The sequence below is a fragment of the Heterocephalus glaber genome, unplaced genomic scaffold (genome assembly GCF_053883595.1).
Source record: "Heterocephalus glaber isolate CG9 unplaced genomic scaffold, H.glaber_assembly_v1.0 deba00001447, whole genome shotgun sequence".
NCBI lineage: Eukaryota > Metazoa > Chordata > Mammalia > Rodentia > Bathyergidae > Heterocephalus > Heterocephalus glaber.
The window spans coordinates 5388679-5409013 of record NW_028258299.1 but is presented as its reverse complement, the minus strand read 5'-3'; the positions used below and the strand labels follow the sequence as shown (position 1 = coordinate 5409013).

The window sequence follows — 20335 nt, the reverse complement described above, 5'->3', positions numbered from 1 at the left end:
TGAGACAGGGTCTCACTATGTAGCCCAGGCTGGCCTTGAACTTGTGGCAATTCTGCCTCAGCCTCCTGAGTGCTGGGATGACAAGCATGTGTCACCACTCCAAGCACTGCTGTTGTCCATTTCTTTTTTTTTTTTTTTGGTACCAGGGATCTAACTCGGGACCTTGGGCTTGCGAAGCAGGCAACGGATGTTTTCCATTTCTTTTCTTTTTTTTTTTTTTTGGTACCAGGGATTGAATTTGGGACTTTGTGCTTGCGAGGCAGGCGGCAGCAGCACTGAGCTAAATCCCCAGCTCTGTTTTCCATTTTAAAAACTATAGGCATCCTAGTAGGTATAGTGTTACAGCGCTTATCTAGCTGTCTCCTAAAGCCTCAGTCACTCATAGGTGGGGTTTTTGGCAGTGGCTGGGTCCTAGGCCTGTGATGCTGGACCATGGGTGTGATACTGGATTAGTGCACTGATTGGCTTAGCATGGCTCTGGGTGTGGATGACAGACTTACTGAAGAGGGAAGCCCCATTCTGGGTATGGGTGGCATCGACCGATAGATAGGCTTGCAGCCTGGATGGAATAGGAAGGGAAGGAGAAAGAGGGCTCGCTGTCTCCTACCTGCCCTGCCAGGGACTGTTTCTCCTCTGGCTGACAACTGCAGTGGAGCCAGCGTCTATGAACTGAAACCTCTACAAACTGAGCTGGAATAAATCTTCCCTCCTTCAACTCTGGTCTGTTATGTGTTCAGGCACTAAGTGACCAAGACTAAGTGGAGTCCTAACCCTAGGAGAAGGAGCCCGGGTGCGGGATGCTGGAGGTCGGGGGCTCTGCTGCCATCTCCCCCAGAATCACACCCACTGGGCTCCGGGCCGCAGCCCAGTGCCAGCTGGGCTGAGCTCTGCCCCTGCACCCTGCTTCTTTTCAAGGCCTCAGCAACCACAGGAATGTTAACCCCTGCTTGTTTCTGATGCCCAGTCACACTGTCACTCTGAAGCAGGCCTGCACCCAGCAAGGTGCCTGGCACACCTCTGGGCAGATGGGTGAGGCCCTCATTTCACACCAAGTGACTGTATGTGTGTGTGAGTGTCCATGCACACTAACCGGGGGTTGAACCCAGGAACCTTTCCCTGAGCTGCATCCCCAACCCTTTTATATTTTGACACTAAGTCACTAAGTTGCTCCGGCTGGGCTCAAACTTGCAACCCTCCTGCTTCAGCCTCCCAGAGTGCTGGGGTTACAGGTGTGCGCCACCATGCCTGACTTCCTGTGTAAATTTCTGTGTGAACATACACTATCCTCAGGCAGGGCCAGGGATGTAGCTGTGTGGCAGAGTGAGGCTCTCAGTTTGATTCTCAACACTGCAAAACCAAATCGACCAGGCTGTGGTGACACACACCTGTAATCTCAGCACTTGGGAGGCTGAGGCAGGAGGATCACTGAGAATTGGAGGCCATCCTAGGGTACATAGTGAGTTCGAGGCCAGCGACATTTTACCTCAGGAGGCCCTGCAGACTGTTTCTGCAGCGGTTATTCTTTAACAGCCCCTACCAGTATTCAAGAGTTCCGGTTTTCTTTTTCTTTTTTGGTACCAGAGATTGAACTCGGGACCTTGTGCTTCCAAGGCAGGCAGTGGAACCACTTGAGCTAAATCCCCAGCCCCTCATGCGGTCTTAACAGCTGCGGACACATCATCTCAAGCACTGCTGAGGAAGTGGCATTTCCAGGGAATGTGCTCTGTGGTGGTGGCCACTGCCAGTGCCCATCCCACCCACAGCTGTACTTCTTAGAGCCCCTTGCTGGGTGCGGTGACACACGCCTATAATCCAGGCACTGAGGGAGGCTGAGGCAGGAGGATCCTGGGTTTGACTCCTGCCTGGCAACTCAGGGAGACCTTGTCTCAAAAATAAATAAAAAGGGTTGGGGCAGTGTGGCAGTGGTAGCGCGCCCCTGGGTGCGATCCCAGGACTAAACTTCCCAGGAAGGAGGGAAGGAAAGATGGGAAGGAAGGAAGGTTTTCCGAGACCTGGGGACACAGCTCAGGGGACGCAGGGCTGTGCACCTGTAGTCCGATCTACTCGAGAGGCTGAGGCAGGAGGACCCCTTGAGCCCAGGTGCCGGAGATCAGCCTGGGCGACATGGCGAGACCCCATCTAAGACACAAAACAGCCGCCGGGGGCGTCGGCGCTGTGAACTGGGAGGACTTCCGGTGTGGCCAAGAACCTCCCCCACGCCACCCGCCCCCGCCCGAGGCAGGAGGAGGCCTGGGGGGATTCGGGCCGCCTGGGGAAGGGGCGGGCGGTGTGGCCCCCGGAGGCCGCCAGGGGGCGCAGCGGAGCCGCCGAGCCTGGCCCCTGCCCTGCTCGCTGCCTGGCGCCCGCCCTCCCGCGGGCTGGCCTGGGCAAGAGCGAACTCGGGGAGCCTGGTGAGGTGCGCACTGCCCGAGGGAAACTGTAAACAGAGGGTCCTTGTCGCCCCTCCCCGCCGCAGGGTGGCTTCTTTCGTCCTTTTTTTTTTTTCTTTTTGAGACGGGGACTCACTATGTAGCCCAGGCGGTCCTGGAAATCTCAGCGATCCTCCTGCCTCAGCCTCCCTAGTGCTGCGATCACAGGTGTGCGCCACTTCATCTGATGTGCAGGTCTCACCGGAGGGGGCCGATGCCCGGGGTGTGGCTGTGAACGTCAGAACCGTGAGTCCCAGATGTTCCTCATAAAGCACCAGCCATGGGGGACCAGACTAGTAATAAGCGGCCCACAGCGTCAGGAGTATGAGAAGGCGGTGCTGCAGGCCTGCGATCCCTGCACTCTGGAGGCTGAGGCAGGAGGATCACAGCCTGGACAACTGAGTGACTTAGCGAGGCCCTGTTTCAAAATAAAAAATAAGAGAAGGGCTGGGGATGGAGCCCTGTGCAGAGGCCCTGCATCCAATCCTCAGCACCGCCAAAAAATAAGAAATAAAGAACAGGAGAGGAAGAGCAAAAACCTGCAGCCCGAGGCAATCACCGCTTTTCCTCTTCCTTTCCGTGGTTCTTCAGGGAAAGCTGGGAAGGGGCGCGGTGGGGCAGAGGCACAAGAGGCGTCCTGTCCGCGACCCGCCTGCCGTTCTGGCTCTGGCTCCACCACAAAGGGCTGCTCGTGCACGGCGAGGTCCCCCCCCCCCGCTTCCTCCCTCCCTTCCTGAGCTAAGGTCTCACTGTGTGGCCCAGGCTAGCCTCAGACTCACAGTGATCCTCCTGCCTCTGCCTCCCGAGTGCTGGGATGACAGGTGTGTACACCACCACACCTGGACCCTCCTTTCTCCTTTTTTTTCATACTGAGTATCGAATCCAGGGCCTTCACACTGAGCTACATCCCCCATCTTATTTAAAAATGTATTGTTGGGCCGGGGATGTACCTCAGTGGTTTTGCCTCCTGCTGTGCAAGCACAAGGACCCAAGTTTGATCCCTGGTACCAAAAAAAAAAAAGTATTGTTGCTGTTGTTTTTGAGACAGGTCTTGCTAAGTCACTAAGTTGCCCATGTTTGAACTTGTGATCCTCCTGCCTCAGCCTCCTCAGCTTCAGTTGCTGGTAGCACAAGTGAGAACCACTATTCGCAGCTTCTGAAGTCTCCCTCTTACACAACACTCCTCATTGGCTTGAAGGCCCATCCTAGTCCCTGCAACCTCAGCTTAACTCTATTCTACTTACACTTGAAAAGCCATGGTGTCCGAAGTCTCAGCACACTCCTGCTGCTGTAACAAAATACCTGGGTATGGGGAGTTGTTTGTTGCAGCACTGGGGATGGTACCCAGAGCCTTCACATTCACCTACATCCCCAGCCCTTTTCATTTTTTATTTTGAGACACAGTCTTGGTAAATTATTAAATTACCCAGGCTGGGCTTGAACTTTGGACCCTCCTGCCTCAGCTTCCCAGAGTGCTGGAATTACAAACTTGAGGCACCAGTTCTGGGTCTTTTTACCATTACATTGGGGATAGTATCTTCTGAATTTGAGGGTGACAAACTTTCAGACTGCTGCATAGTAAGGACCACATGCACAGACTGAGAGGCAAGACTGGGATGCATGTTTGGAAGGGACACAAGTCACCCACCACAGGGCCCTCAGCCAAAGGGTGGTCTGAAGATAAGGAAGAAAAAGCTAACTCTGACTCAGTTTCTCCTACAGTGTCCAATGCCAGTGGTGTTTGCACCACAAAAGTGATTGATGCTACATCAGTGTCTTAGTTACTTTTCTCATTGCTGACACAAAATATCCAACATCCCAAGTTAAAGGGGAAAACATTTATTTAGCTCATGGATTGCAGAGGTTTCAGTTCATAATCAGCTGCAGGGCCAGGAATGGAGCTCAGTAGTTCCACACCTGCCTGGCAAGTCCAGGCCCTGAGTTCAATTCCTGGTACAGGAAAAAAAAAGCCATAATTTGCTGGCTCCAAGGGAGGGTGGCACATGGCAGAGGAGAAAGAGTTCATGGTGGGCAGAAGGCAGCAAAGCAACAGGAGACAACCACAGCTCTTTCTGGCCCTTCTATCACTGCATCATGAATCCATCCCAGCGTCACACACTCTAGATGCAGCCCCCTCTGAAAAGCCCCACCTGTGACCACAGGAGGCTTTGGGGGCCATCTAGACACAGCCCTGACAGGCAGGGACACCTGCTGGGCAGCCCTGATCCAACCTGTCTCTGGCGAGGTGTACCTGGGCACAGCATTGAACCCCACAGTTGGGGGACCCTGAGACAGCCCCCACTTGAGATCAGTCACAAGTCTGGGCCTCCAGAACTCCTGACCAAATGGGTACAAGCTGGGGCTCCTGCAAGCCCCTTCTCACAGCCTGGGAAACAGCCTCTACATCTATCAGTTTATGATAGAGAATATTCAATCACTTCCTTTGGGGGAAGAGAAATTCTAGCTTCTATGTCTGCTTGGGGAACGAGTTATAAGCCAGGAACTGTGCATGAAAACAAAAAAGTACACATCACATTTCAGCTGCCTGCCCTGCAAGCGCAAGGACCCAAGTTTGATCCCTGGTACCAAAAAAAAAAAAAATGCACACCACAGGTAGCAAGTGCCAATGTCCTGGGGCACCAATGCACACAGATGAGGTATGTAAGCCAAAGTCACTGCAGGAGGCCAAGGGGAAGAGGGAGGAAGCCAAGGGACTATGGTTTTAAAAGGAGCCTCAGCCGGGCTTGGTGGTGATTACCTGTAATCCCAGCACTCGGGAGGCTGAGGCAGGAGGGTTGCCATGAATTCCAGGCCAGGCTGGGCTCCATAGTGAGCTAGGGCCAATCTGAGTTACACAGTGAAACCTTGTGTCACCAAATAAAAACAGAAAAATAAGAAATAAAAAGTGCAGGTGGTGTGGCTCGGTGGTAGAATGCTTAACTCTCACGTGTGAGGCCCTGTGTTCCACCTCCAGCAGCTCCCCTAAAAATTTAGGAAATGCTGGGTAACATCTGGTAAAGCAGCATCACATTTATTATACTCTACAGATTCCATATCCTGAGCCAGATCTTTGTAGACAAATATTAGTGACTTAAAGATATTTGTGAAATTATTTGTAAATTAGCCAAGTTAAGGATCAGCCAAATGATCCTAAAAGACTTTAACCTTTTAGATAAGCACCGTTAAATAATGAACTGGAAATGCAGACAAGCAGGGCTGGTGGTGCCTAACAATCATAAAGGACATTAATAGTCCTGGCATCCGTCAGGAAACCTGTAACCTCTGCCACATCTGGGACAGGCTGTCCTGGACTCGGACCAAAATAATTTCATTAAACTTCCATAAAACCCACAGCTGAACCCCTTTGGATGACTGGAGGGCAGAGGCAGAAACTGCAAGCAGGGATCCCCAGAGAAGACTTTCCGTGCTCTGAGTTGGCCCACACCGAGCCAGGCCTGAGGGCGCACGAGATTCCAGTGCTCAGGAGGCTGAGGCAGGCGGATCACCCAGAGTTGGAAGCCAGTTTGAGCTACACAGTGAGTTTAAGGCCAGCCTGAGCTACACAGGCAGATCCTGTCTCAAACAAACAAACAGACTAGGCCCGCATTTGTGAGTCTGAGGGTAAAGAAGAAAGAAGCCTGGGGAAGACAGGGACCCCCTTTCAGAAACAGCTGGACATTCTCTGGCTGTGCCGTACCTTTTCACAGCTAAGCCAGGGGTCACTTCCAACATCTGTTCTTTGACAGTTATTTTTCATTGTTTTTATGCTGCATATTTCGAGCATTTAGATGAGAAATCAATCTACCAATTTTCTCTACTCCGAATCCTCCCAAAGTAATAGGATTTTGGAAAGTGCCGGTGATGAATGAACTCGGGAACAGACGAAGGCAAGGACTTGAAGGGCCTGGTTCTCAGGGGGTTGAGCTTTGGTGAGGAAGAGGAAAGGACAGAATTTAAAATTGTATTTAGCTGCCCATCAACTGGAGACTGGATAAAGAAAATGTGGTTTTTTTATAAAATGGAGTACTACTCAGCCATAAAAAATGAGAAATTAGAGACATTTATAGCTAAGTGGATGCACATTGAGGCAATACTCTTAAGTGAAATAAATAGGACACACATGTGTAAATACCGAATAGTTTCTCTAGTGTGAGAAACTGAAAGTGTAAATAAGGACTAAATGTATAATAGGTAATGTGAAATAGGAAGAAAAGGGGCAAAGGGGAAGGAAGTTGGAGGGCTAGGGGAAAGGATAGAAGGGAATGGGATTAATATGAGAAAATGGAAAAATAGGAGCAAAATCTTTGTAAATAGGGAGGACTGGAGGGGTTGAAGGGAGGGCTGGGCAAGGATGAAAAATAAGAACCAAGAGATTATGTAAAGGTGCAAATTTCCAATGATGAATGTCATTATGTTGTATACCTAAAATGTACCAATGATTAGAATGAATAATTGATAATGCAAAATAGGAAGAAAAGGTCCAAAGGGGTAGGGGTAGTGGGAGGGGCAGGGGAAAGGAAAGAAGGGAAAGGAAAAAATGATGAGAAATGGAAAAAATGGAAATAAAGTCTTTGTAAATAGGGAAGGGTGGAGGGCGTGAAGGTAGGGCTAGGAATGGGGAAAAAATAAGAACCAAGATGGATTATGTAAAGGTACAATTCCCAATGAGAAATGTAATTGTGTTGTATACCTAAAATGTACCAATAAAAGAATTTAATACAAAAAATAAATAAATAAATTAAATAATAAAATTGTATTTAGGGGCTGGGGATGTGGCTCAGTGGTTCTGCCACCTGCCCTGCAAGCCCAAGGACCCGAATTCAATCCCTGGTACCAAAAAAAAATTGTACTTATGTATTTATTTGGTTTTTGAGATGGGGCCTTACTATGTATCCCAGGCTGGCCTTGAACTAACAGCGATCCTCCTCCTGCCTCAGCCTCTCGACTGCCGGGATTACAGGCGTGCACCACCACGCCTGGCTATGGAGGAGGGGAAAGGCAATTTTACTTTATTTTTTATTTTGAGAAAGGGTCTCCCTAAATTACTCAGGCTGGGCTGGAACGTGCAATGCTCCTGCCTCAGCCTCCGAGAATGCTAAAATAGCAGGCCTGTGCCACCATGCCCTGCTTTTCTGTCTTTCTTAAGGATGCATCAGGCCTTGTGACAAGTTCCAGTCACTGAGGCTTCTGGCTTCACTCTAGGAACATTAAATGACCATTGGGAAATCTTCCAGCCCTTCTCCAGCTCTGCCTCGGGGACCAGAACACAGTGACAGTGCCTTGTGTGAAAGCCCAGGCTCCTGAGCAGTGACAGAGATGGGTGAGGTGCTCTAGAAAGAAAGGATTTTTCGGGGCCAGGGATTTAGCTCAGTGGTTTTGCCACCTGCCTCACAAGTGCAAGGTCCTGAGTTTGATCCCTGGTACCAAAAAAAAAGGATTTTCTTCTGGTGGTTCTGGAATTGAACCCAGTCCTGCACACGTGCTAGGTGAGCACCGTAGTACGGTGCTCCATCCTCAGCTCAAGTTTTCTTTTTTTTTCTGAGACTGGGTCTCACTAGGTAGTTCTTGCTGGCTCTGAACTCATTATATTGCCTAGGCTGCCCTCAAACTCTTGGAGATCCTCCTGCCTCAGCCTCTTGAGTGCAGGGATTATAGGCATGCACCACTACACTTGGCATTTTTTTTTTTTGGTACCGGGGATGGAACTCAGGACCTTGTGTTTGTGAGGCAAGTGCGGTGCCACAGAACTAAATCCCTGGCCCCGGCAGTTTTGTTTTTGAAATCTCACTATATTGCTCATGTTGGCCTTGAATTTAGGATCCTCTTGCCTCAGCCTCCCAAGTAGCTAGGGTTATATGCACATACTAAGATGTTCGGCATAATATTTTTTAATTAAAAATTTTTATCTAGAGTATTAATTGACACATAATATTGTGCGTATTTGTTGAGTACAGTATGATACTTTGATACCTGTAAATGATGTATAAAGATGAAGTCAGAAAGCTGGGCGTGGTGGCGCATACCTATAATCCTAGCACTGAGGAGGCTGAGGCAGGAGGATCGCTTCAAATTCAGGGCCAGGCTGGACTACATAGCGAGACCCTGTCTCAAAAAACAAATATTAGTTAATGTAAACATTATAGAGCAACACATTTATTTTATATGAGACAATAGAAATTCATGTAATGCGTTTTAGTGATTTTTAGCTAAGTAGTCATTTTTGTTCTGCCATATTAATTCAAACAGTTTAAACTGTTGGCGAGGAGAAGCAATGGGTAGAAATGCAAGTGAAAACAGACTGTTTATCTAGGTCATCTCTTCAGATCACAAAGTGGGTGTCCCTCAGGATTGAAGGACTTAAGAATCCTTAAAAGAGAAAAAAACAGAAGGAATGATGGATTCCGTGTCAAAGTTGGAATTGCTGGAAAAGATGTTTGTTTTGTTTTGGATTTTTTTGGTACCAGGTATCAAACTCGGGTGCTTGCGAGGCAGGTGAGGGGCCACTGTGGAAAAGATGATTGGAGGCTTGGAGGATTGCCTGGCATTGAAGTCAGATAGGAGTTGCAGCTCTTGTAAGATAGAAAGTTTGAGGGAAAGGAAGAGACTAAGGTTATTGGAGGGGAGAGGTTCAAGAAGCTAAATTGTGGACACTGCCTCAAGTCCATTTCCATTAGGACAGCTGCTACTGAAAACACACCCAGGGCCGGGTGTGGTGGGACACCGCTCTATCTCAGCACTTGGGAGGCTGAGGCAGGAGAATGGCCTCAAATAAGAAGAAGACCCCAAGGCTGCCATGCCCAAAGTAAAGGCTGTGTGAGTACAACACAGGAAATGGTGGTTGTGTACACGAGGAGAGAGCGTACAGGAGAAGCCAACCTGACCAGCAACTGGATCTTTTTTAGCGTGTGTGGATGTTGAGACAGGATCTTGCTGTGTAGTTCAGCCTGGCCTTGAACTCAAAGCTATTCTCCTGGCTCAGGCTCCCCAGTGCTGGGATTGTAGTTGTGCACCACCACCCCGGCTGGTAATTTATCTTTATCTGCATAGATTTGTGAGCCTTTCTATTTATTTATTTTGGTTTTTTCGGGGGGGGGGGTTGAGACAGGGTCTCGCTATGTAGTTCAGGCTGGCCTCAAACTCATGGCAATCCTCCTGCCTCAGTCTCCCAAGTGCTAGGATTACAGGTGTTTGCCACCACACCTAGCTACTGTAAGCCTTTTTTATTTTCAATTTTTTTTTCATTTTTTGGTGCTGGGGATCGAACACAGGACCTTGCACTTGCCAGGCAGGTGCAGTGCCACTGAGCTAAACCCCTGGCCCTGTAAGCCTTTTTAAATTTCTTTCTCTTTTTTTTTTGGTACCGGGGATCAAACTCGAACTCGGGACCTTCCGATTTCGAGGCAGGCGGCAAAACCACTGAGCTAAATCCCCAGCCTGAGAAGTCCTTTTTTTTCCTCATACTAGGGATCGAACTCAGGACTTTGTGCTTGCCAAGCAGGCATAGTCCCACTGAGCTACATCCCTGGCCCATGAGTAAGAAGTCTTTAAAGTATGTGTCAAGTGTGTCTTTGAATAGTTTGGGCTTTTGGGTCATGTTCGATAACTTCTCAGGTATTTTCTTCTAGAATTTCTTTAGTTTTGCATTTTACATTTGCTTTTCTGACCCATACTATTTGCTCTCTGTGTGCTCGCTTCAGCAGCACATATACTATTTGCTGTCTGTATTGGGTCTGGGAGAACATTTTTGTTAGTATCACAGGCTTCTAAAAGAAGCTTAAACTGGGGCTGGGAATTCAGTGGTTTTGCTGCCTGCCTTGCAAGCACAAGGACCCGAGTTCAATCCCCGGTACCATGGTACCAAAAAAAAAAAAAAAAAGAAGAAGCTTAAACTGGGCATGGCACATGCCTGTAATCCCAGCACTCAGGAGGCTGAGGCAGGAGGATTGCTGAGAGTTTGAGGCCAGCCTCATAGTGAGACCCTGTCTCAAAGAAAAAGAAAAAAGTTAATAGACAAAAAATAAGAGCTTAAAAACATTCTTTTATTTTTCTCTGTTAGACTGTCCCACTCTGTGGATTGGTAGTTGTGTTTTCAGGCCTTTCACTAGGATCTGTGAGTCTGCCGCTTTCCCTCATTTCTTTATTCCTGCATTTCACTCTTCATTACAGAGAATAAATTTCACTTCTTCATTTGTGGTGATAAACTTGCTGGAAGTTTTTATGTCCTGGGAGAACATTGTCCTGTCGCCTTTCCCTGGCTCTCCAGCTTTAGGCTTTCTTTCTTCCTGGGATTAGAGTCGCATCCAGGCTTGGTGCAGGCCTGTAATTGCAGCTTCTGAAGCTGAGGCAGGAGGATCAAAAATTTGAGCACAGCCTGGGGAACTTAATGAGAACTTGTCTCCAAAAAGAAAAAGCTGGAGTGTAGCTCAGTGGTAGAGCACCCCTGGGCTTGATATCCATACTGCAAACAAATAAATACAATCTTAAGCCAAAACAACCCACCAGCAGCAGCAACTGAGAGTCACATGTTGTGCACACCGTAAGAGTGTGGGTGTGCTGGGTGGTGCTTCCATATAAAGCAGATCCCTCAGATTTTTCCTGGGCCTTTGCTTCTGTTGGGTGTAGTAAGAATTTCTATTATTTGGAAGGAAGTGAGGTTCTTTTGGAATGGTCGGAAAGCCTCTTGGGGCAAGTGTCACAGGGATCCTTCTTCTAAAGTTTATAGTGGTCAAGAGTACAAGGCTAGGGCCAGGGATTTAGCTCAGTGGTGCCGCCACCTGCCTCACAGGCACAAGGTCCCAAGATCGATCCCCGGTACCAAAAAAAAATTGGGGACTGGGGATTTAGCTCAGTGGCACCACGCCTGCCTCGAAAGTGCAAGGTCCTGAATTTGATCCCTGGTACCACACACACACACACACACACACACACACACACACGCACACACGTACAAGTCTAGGCATGATGGTGCGTACCTGTCATCCAGCACTTGGGAGGCTGAGGCAGGAGGATTGCTTCAGTTTGAGGCCAGCCTGGGCTACATAGGCAGACTCTTGTCTGAAAAGAAAAAAAGATGCAGCCACCTCTCCGAGTGCTCCTCGACAGGCTCAGCAGGGAGGTGCCCTGCTGGAGGCTTCAGGAAAGAGCGGCCTGGGGGCCTGGGACTGGCTGGTCTGCACAAGAGGCCTCCTTGGGTGGGGGGGACCAGCCGGGGCTGACCTGTGGCCACAGGCCTCTTGGGAACTGCAGCGAGGGCACACGAAGGTTGTGGGCAGTCGACAGGCGCAGCCTAGGCTTCTGCAGGAGCAGCGCAAGCTGAGGTTCCTGGGAGCTGGAATTTCGAGGGGAAGGAGGAGGACAGTTTCGAGTTAGAGGCCAATCTTGGCTACATAGTGAGCTCAAGGTCAGCCTGGACACAAAGCAAGACTTTACCTCAACTCCCCTCCCTCAAAAAATAATAGTCAAATAAAATAAGTGACCATAGCAGAATTTATTCTGGAAGTTGGGGTACTGCAAGGGGATACAGGGGCTGGGAGATGAAGGATCTGGGTGTTTAAGACTGTGGTGACGTGGAGTGATGAGGGAGCAGCTTTAAGAGAGCCCCGGGCACGCCTGGCACAGACTATGGAGCTGGAACAGCAGAGGGGCACAGTGGTGATCTTTCTGGGTTACAGCAATATTTGCCTCTTTGTTCTATTTGGGCCTGGATTAAAGAATTGAGTTCGAGGACACATAGCACCTGCCATATGAGTGTGATACAGTTAACTTCTGAGTCCCCCATTCATAACCTTAGGATCTAAGATATATTTCCTACTCAAAGAGGTCCATCTGCCTCAGCCTCCTGGGTGCTGGGATTACAGAAGGGAGCCCCCCCAGACCCAGCAGGAGGCTTCTCCCTCCGAGGTCCCTTGTGACCCATGTGTCTTGCTCATTGGGCATTCAGACGAAACAGGGTTTGTGCACTCCCCGTTATTAGGGCTCCTGATCCCTGGATGATGCTAACACCTCTCCCAGGTGAGCTGATGTGGAAGGGCCGCTTTTCTGGGCTCAGCTCCCCCAGTGAGCAGTGACAGCTGTTTGTAGCAGGACATGTGGAGTTCCATGGCTCTGGGAAATGGCAGGAAGAGGGAGGTGAGGGCCGCCGGATTATCAGCCTTGGGGTGGGGCCAGGACAGAGATGATCAGCATCTCTGCCCTCAGTTCTTCCACTAGTCCTGGGAAACTCAGAATAACCGCAAGGGACCAGCACAGGCACCTGGGAGCCCGACAATCTGCCCCTGCTTCTGAGGCAGTTCTGCTGTCTCTCCTCGGGGCCTTGGGCAACAGTACCCACCACCTCTGCGTGATCTGAAATCAAATTCAACAGAATCTAGGATCAAACAAAGGAAAGGGGTTTCTGATTTGTTGTTTTTTGTTTTGGTTTGTTTTTGGTACCCGGATGGAACTCAGGACCTTGTGCTTGTGAAGCAGGTGGTGGAGCCCCTGAGCTAAGTCCCGGCCCTGTTGTGGTTATTTTGACACAGAATCTCACTATGTAGCCCAGGGTGGCCTGGAACTCACAGCGATCCTCCTGTCTCAGCCCCTTTCCAGGGCTGGTTTGTAATTCTGAGCCTTGCACCTGCTAGACAAATGCTCCTCTACCACTGAGCCCCCTCCTCACTCAGGGTTTCTGAGTTCTGCTCCTTTGTTTTGAGAATGTCCTGGCTCTGAATGTGTCTGTTCTCACTTGCTGTGTGCCCTGAAGAAGGAAGGCCGAGTCCCCACTTCCCCATTCCAATCCGGGGCAGGGTCGAGCTCTGGGGGCTGGGACAGGGAAGGGCTGGTGTCCAGCAAACAGGTGACCCAGTGTGGTCCAGGCAGGGCCAGCTCCAGCAGCGCAGAGGAGCCAGTGGAACTCAACCTGGACAAGTGCAGCCGCAGGGCTTTGGGGCTGGCACCTGGCTCGAGTCTGCGCTGCACACTCAGACGCCAATTCCTAGAAAAGGCCTGGAAGCGGCTCCAGTCTGTTCCAGGGTTGCTTCCACACCCTCACCCTGTGCACAGTGTTTCATGGGAAAATAACTCACGTGTTCCAAAGCTTGAGTACTTCTGCTGAATTAGGAAGGTTAGTTACCAGCCATATGTTCAGAGAACTTGGATTCTTTTTTCTTTTAATTATTCAAATTATCCATGCTTGATATGAAAAAGAAAAAAAAATTGAACAGAACAGAGTGGAATGAAGTCGCCACTCAGCACCCTACCTAGTGGGCTTGGCATGAAACCTTGTGGATGATCTGCTGCTGGATATTTTGGAAGCCTATGTCTGCCTATTTATTTATTTGAAGCAGGGTCTTGAAATACAGCTCAGGCTGGTCTTGAACTCACTGTGTAGTTCAGGTTGGCCTCAAACTCACTGCTATCCTCCTGCCTCAGCCTTGTAAGTGCTAGGATTATGGATGCCGCTGCCACACCCAGCTGCTATATTTTATGCCTTTCAGAAATGTAAAATATTTATGTCATAAAATTTATTGGTAATTCTTCTTTACAGCTTCTGGGTTTCCTCTCATGCTTAGAAAGAACTCCCTCAATCTATGATTTGAAAAATATTTTAATGTTTCTCTAATACTTGAATGGTTTCATTTTAAGAACTCCTTGAGTTCAAAATATATTTCAGCCTGAAATATATAGTGAGACCCTGTCACAAACAAACAAACAAAATTCTAAAATACCTGGCATATCCAAAGGGTGTGCATGTATGTATATGTTATAGAAGGCAATAATAAACAAACTCAGCCTAAGCAATAGCAGTTTGGTGGTTTCAGTTTTTAAATTACAAAATAAAAGATTAGGGGTGTAGTTCAGTGGCAAAGCATGTCAGGGCTCACATACGTCCATTATGTCCATCTTGTCCCAACGTCATTTATTAAATAATCCCTTTCCCTGCCTTCTTTCAAATAACAGTATTGTATCTCTGATCTCTGTATAGAAATCAGTCCCTTCTTTTTATTATTATTATTATTTTTTTGGTACCAGAGATCGAACTCAGGTCCTTGCGCTTGCAAGGCAGGTGGTGGAACCACTGAGCTAAACCCCTGGCCAGTCCCTTCTTACCTGTACAAAGGCACATGACGGCCAGGGATTTAGCTCAGTGGTTCCGCTGCCTGCCTCGAAAGCTCAAGGTCCTGAGTTCGATTTCTGTACCAAAAAAAAAAAAAAGGCACATAAGTAACAAAAGTCCTTGATGTTTTTAGTTTCAGTATCCAAGGTAATATCTATTTTCTAAAGCTTGCTGACAAAAGAACAGGAAATTTTTCTAATTTCATCATGGGAAAGAAACCTCACTAGATATCTGACCTCTTGAATCTTCAGCAAGTTATTTCACTTACTTAAGCCCCAGGTCCTTGAGCTTTCAAATGAACATAATCATACACTTCACTGGTGGTTGCCCAGCCTAAGTGGGCGAAAGAATGTAACACTCTGGGCGTGGTGCTCCGGATGTCGTAAGCTCGGTCAGCGGTCAGCGGCTTCCTCGGCGATCTCATTAGGAGGTTAAGGTTACCACAGCAAGCTCTGTAGAAGACGGTGCTCTCTGGCTTTACAGCGGGCCCACAAGTCCTGCATGGCTTCATTTATTTTTATTTTTATTATTTATTTATGTATGTATTTTTGGTACTGGGGATCGAACTCGGGACCTTGCGCTTTCGAGGCAGGTGACAGAACCACTGAGCTAAATTCCCGGCCGTGCATGGGTTGTTGTTAACTAGGTCACTTTCTAATTTTAGGGTCTGATACCATAATACGATGCTTTGCAATTATGTAGAATTTGGAGACCTCTAAATGTACACTTTTATAAATAAAGGAAGCCAGGTATCATGGTTCACACTTATAATCCCAGCACTCAGGAGGCTGAGGCAGGAAGATCACTGTGAGTTCTAGGCCAGCCTGGACTAACAGAGTTCAAGTCCAGCCTGAACTGAACTATCGAGCAAGACCATGTCTTAAAAAATACATATATGAAAATTCATATATAATGAATATCAAAACAGCACCATTTCCTGCTGCTGCACCAAGTGTTGTTCCGGAACCCTGGAACTCTCTCTGAGTGACTCTCTCTCCTGCCTGTTGCGTGGGTCCCACAATTGTGCATCTGGTCACCCCAGAATGAAGTCTTTAGTGCAAATAGTGCTGCTGTCTGTGTCCATGGTGGTGCAAACTGAAGCCATCAGCTCATACACTTCATCCCTCATTATCTTCAATCTGAGGTTAAATAGCTCCATCCGTATCTACAATGCTGAAAGCTGTTTACTGAATTTATTATGCTGTAAAGTTCAGCTCTCATATTACCAGATATATAAGGAGGCATGAACTAGTTTCCTCATCTTAGAGCTGAAAGAATATTTTCTTGTTAACTAGGCATGGTGGTGCATGCCTGTAATCTCAGGATTTGGGAGGCTGAGGCAAGAGGATCCCAGTGAGTTGAGACCAGCTTGAAGTAAATAGTGAGAACCTATCTCAAGAAACCAAAAAAAAAAATAATTTTTTTTTCTTTTCTTGCTGAAAGTTACACAGAAAGGTAATCGCAAGAACCCTCTGGTTTTTAGAGCTCTTGGGTCACAGTTCAATAATATCTGTGAGTCCAAATTATTCTTAAAAGGAGTCACTGGGGCCGGATTTAGCTCAGTGGTTCCAACACCTTCCCTGCAAGGGCAAGGACCTGAGTTTGATCCCCGGTACCGAAAAAAAAAAAAAAAAAAGGAATCATTGGGTGGGTGTAGAAATTATAATCTGAATCAATATCCCAAAGAGAAAATTATCACCTCATTTAAAATAGATGAAGGGGAGGGACCGGGGATTTGGCTCAGTGGTTTTGCCGCCTGCTGCGCAAATGCAAGGACCCGAGTTCGATCCCCGGTCCCCACCCCCAAAATAGATGAATGAATTATTTTGAGCTATGTTCTATCCATTAATTATTCTGTTAGAGATCTTAACTCCTCTGGGAGGAGTGTGTGGTGTAAGGACACCAATGAGCATTTACAGAACATTAACAAACCAACAATAGGTTGATGATTCACCCTGGATTCACGCCAGGGTCTGTGAAAGAATTCCATAAACACGACATGCATTTCAAAAACTAGTAATCATAATTAAAATTTCCAAACCCCTCAATCCTATAAATTACGTTAAGTAGAAGGTGGATGAGCTTTTGGCCTTCCTCAGTTCCCCTTTCAGCATGGAGGACACTGTGATTATCAGCCTCTGGGGTCGCTGGGACACAGTACTGTATTTGTCAAAGTAAAAAGGTGATGGATGTTTGGCTTTTTCCATTCTTCCAATGTAGGAGATGGGGCTGAATGCTGCTCTCGGATCCTCACAGTGTCTGTGGTTATGGTCTCTTCTTTATTCCTTAGTGAGACTTTTTCTTTTCCAATGAGCAGTGCAGTTTACTAATTCTGCTCTTCTTTTATGTAGTTCAGCTTTTGTCACACATTATTTTTAAAAAACGTTATGAAGCGCTCATCCTCATTTTGAAAGATCTTCAAAGGGCAAGTCTTTGGGACCCACGGTGCCTCCCCAGGGGCAGGACTCTGCGTCTTCAGCGATGACCCCGGTAGTAACAGGAGCATCTGGACCTCGCCAGCGGCCCCCGGGATCGGCCGCGCCGCGCAGCCTGTCTGGGGCGATCAGCTCCGGGCCGGGCCCGCGGGAGGAGGGACGCGGCGGGCGGCCTGGAGCCGGCGCTAACAAGGACGCCCCGGGCCCGCCCAGGCCACCGACCGGGGCGTGCGGCCCCGGCCCGGCCTCTCCCCGCCTTCCCTTCTGCTCATTTTATTAACCAGGAAAAAAAAAGGAAAAGGAAAAAGGGGGGGTGGGGGAAGAAGCCCCACCCCCTCCGCCCGCCCTCCGCCTCCCATTGGCCCGGCCCCCCTGCGCGCATCACGGTGCGATGCACCAATGGTGACGCGCGATACTGCGAGGTGGGCCGGGCCCGAGCGGGGAGTGGGCGGCCGGTCGGCGTAGCAGCCCCGCCGCGGCTCCGCCACCATCGCTGAGGCGCCGCTGCTCCCACAGACGCTCGCGAGCCGCCCCCCGCGCTCCGGAGCCTCCTCTTCCTCTCGCGCGCCCCGAGTAGCTCGCCCGCCTGGGCCTCGGTGCCCGCCTTCTCTTCCCCCTCCTAGTCCCTTCTCGCGCTCCCCACATTGTCTCTGCCTCATTTTCTCTCTTAGTTGAGGAAAAAATAAAATCACCGCCCTCCTTAGGGAGCCCCTCGCCCTCCGAAAGCCCAGACCAGACATGATCCTGGGCTCCCGCTTCTGAAGGCTCGGCCGACCGGGAGGAGGAGGAGGAGGAGGCGGCGGAGGAGGCGGAGGCGGAGGCAGCCAGGGCTCGAGTCGCGGAGAGGTCGCGGCCCGGAGCCCCAGCGCCCGTCGCGTCCCGCGGGCGGGTCCCTTGGCTTCGGCCCGCACCTCGCGGCCTCGCCGCTCCCGCCTTCCCCGCCCGCGCTTCCGGAGCCGGCCGCTCACGCCTCTGTGGATGGTGTAGCGCCCTCGGGAAGGTACGTGACCGCGACCGCCGCCTCGGCCGGGCGCAGAGTCGAGCCGGGTTCCCCGCGCCCCGACCCCCGGGTCCCCCGCGCCCCTGACCGGGCTCCCGCCCCACTAGGCTCGCGCTCGCCCGAGGATACACCTACTCCTGTGACTCGATTCCTGGCCGAACTGTGGGAGGGGAAGGAAGCCAGGGACCGAGCTGTGCATCTCCTGAGTGTGTGCGGATTTAGGGGTCCTGGAGGCGCGCTCTCAGGAAAGTATCGTTCTCACACGCGGGAGAGGTTCCTCCTCCTTTGTGCTCTTCCTCTCGGGTTCTCTGCTCCGTGTGATCGCAAAACGATGAAGCCAAACATTCCTTGCAGCAGAATAGGACTCTTCGTTTCTTTTTAGTTCTGCTGTCGGAAAGAGGGTGGCTTCTGTTTTATTTTTTCAGGGTTATGAAAAGTAGAGAAGTAGTTGTACATAGATTGAGGGGCGTGTGTGTGGAGTGTGTGTGTGTTGGGAGGGGGAAAGTATTGCAGGTTTTCTTTGAAGCTGGTTGCTTGAGAAGTTGGTGAAAGGAAAACAAAATGATTCATTGTCGAATTGTCATTTTCCTCTGTCTCTTTTCCAAGGTTTGCTTACAATTTTTCTGGATTACAGACTTCAAACATTGATTTAAGCAAAATGTGTCCTTGAGAAACTGGGTGCTTTAAATGTTTCAGTGTGTGCTGCTATTTTAAGGTACATTTCAGAAAGTAGTTTTATATGAATCCTGAGATAGCGTTCTCCAAAGCAATTTTTTTAAACACAAAAAAAGACAACTAGTGAAAGGGCGAACTTGGTGTAACACAAGCTAATGCATTCTATGTTCATATTTCAGACAGCTTTGAGAACTGCGTTCCATTTCGAGAGAGACCTTTTTGTCTGGTGCACACTGGTTTCTTTAGGCTCAGTCTGTTGGGGGAGGGGAGGAAGGCTGGATCTGTACAATAATAAAATCATCTTTGGGTAGATGTTTCTTTCCACGGATTTGCTTGCTGAGTTAATTCCACTGTAAATTATAAAACAGTTTTGCTTTTGATGGCCTAGCCTGGGTGGAAAGCCTTGCTTCCAGCTCTCCTTGTTGTTGAGGTCGAAGGGAAAAGAGACATACACACACACACACACACACACACACACACACACACACACAATGGCAGGCTGAGGGCTCATTGTTCTTCCGTACACACATTCATTCTCTGTCTCCCATATTTGGGACTAGGTTTGCACAGACAGACACAGCTCTTTGGGAGAGAGGAGAGTAGATGGGGCAGAGAGGGTGCTTTTCTTGTTCAGCTTTCTTTTATCCTTCTCATGTGTGGCCTTTTTTTTGCAACCTTGCAGGGCAGAAGAGTACACAGGAAATTAAAGGACACTCAGACACGTTTCTTGCCACCCTTTCTTCCCTGCCCTCTGCTGCTCTTTCTTTTCTGTGCATGCAGAGATAAACCCCTTTTTACGTGGCGCGGCCCTTAGGGTTAGCTAGCTCTTGGTGCTTTTGTACCCTCATTGCCCCAGTTTTGTTGGGAACAGTGGTTTGTTCACCTGGCTCTTAAGGAAATGAATGTAACCCAGGTCCTCTTTTCTGTCTCAGTTAAAATGATAGAGATTGTATTTGAGGTTAATATTTAGCGTGTGTGTGTGTGTGTGTGTGTGTGTGTGTTTGTGAGAGAGAGAGAGAGAGAGAGAGAGATTAGTGGTCTCTAGTCTCATGGTGTGTGATTGTCAGGTTTGCTGGCTGTTGAGCTAGATCTCAGTGAGGTGGTTGTTTTCGTAAATAGGGCTTTTTAAGAAAAGATCTGGTTTTCTGCTTTGGGGCTGACTTAGAGGCTTCATTGAGCCCTGGACAGGGCTGAGAGGCTACCTTGGGTAAACCCAGTTCTGGGTAGGAATGGAGCTTGGTGTGAACACAAGCGGGCCGAAGAATAGCACCGTCTACTGGTTAATTGCTCTGACCCAGCCCGAGGGAGAGGGTGGGGGAGGGGATTAAAGGCTGAAGCTTAATGATTTTCTTTTAAATGCGGTTGCACTGCCTTTCTGCAAATGACACTTCTCTGAGCTGCTGATACAGATGCCCTTTGACAGGCACGGGTTACATCGAGGCTTTATTGTGGTATTGGCTGTGTCTTGACATTAATTTGTTCTGTTTTCAGGAGTATTTACACATAATGACTTTCAAGGCTGTCTTTGAATAGTCATCCATCTTTCAGGAGAAATAATTTATCTTGAAATAATACACAAAATAAGAGGGTTTATTTGCATTCCAGGTGTTGGAAACTATATATAACACTAGCATTCTTTTAAAAAAAGTTGTTACTATCATTTAAAAAGTCAGATCTATCCTATAGAAAGTAGAATCCCAGC

At 48.8% G+C, this 20335-nt stretch overlaps 1 protein-coding gene and 1 long non-coding RNA gene across 8 annotated transcripts in view; one reads left to right on the top strand and one right to left on the bottom strand.

The window, feature by feature from the left end:
* Positions 1 to 10486: 10486 nt before the first annotated feature.
* LOC110345612 (uncharacterized) lies at positions 10487 to 17371 on the bottom strand. Of its 2 annotated transcripts, none has more exons than XR_015452483.1 (4): positions 14792 to 17371; positions 14517 to 14600; positions 13493 to 13598; positions 10487 to 12773 (listed from the first exon to the last, which is right to left on the bottom strand). It is a non-coding gene; the product is annotated as an uncharacterized LOC110345612 (long non-coding RNA). The 2 variants fall into 2 exon arrangements; XR_015452484.1 differs by having other exon boundaries at positions 10487 to 11757.
* A 38-nt stretch (positions 17372 to 17409) lies between these two features.
* The window catches only part of Rere (arginine-glutamic acid dipeptide repeats), a 385951-nt gene continuing 383025 nt past the window's right edge, over positions 17410 to 20335 (top strand). Inside the window, exon 1 of one of the 6 annotated variants that reach the window (XM_004863671.4) lies at positions 17410 to 17958. The gene's annotated coding sequence lies outside the window, so the exon portion shown is untranslated. The remainder of the gene's footprint in view (positions 17959 to 20335) is intronic. The other 5 variants (XM_087214426.1, XM_004863673.3, XM_004863669.3 and 2 more) reach the window with 5 other exon arrangements.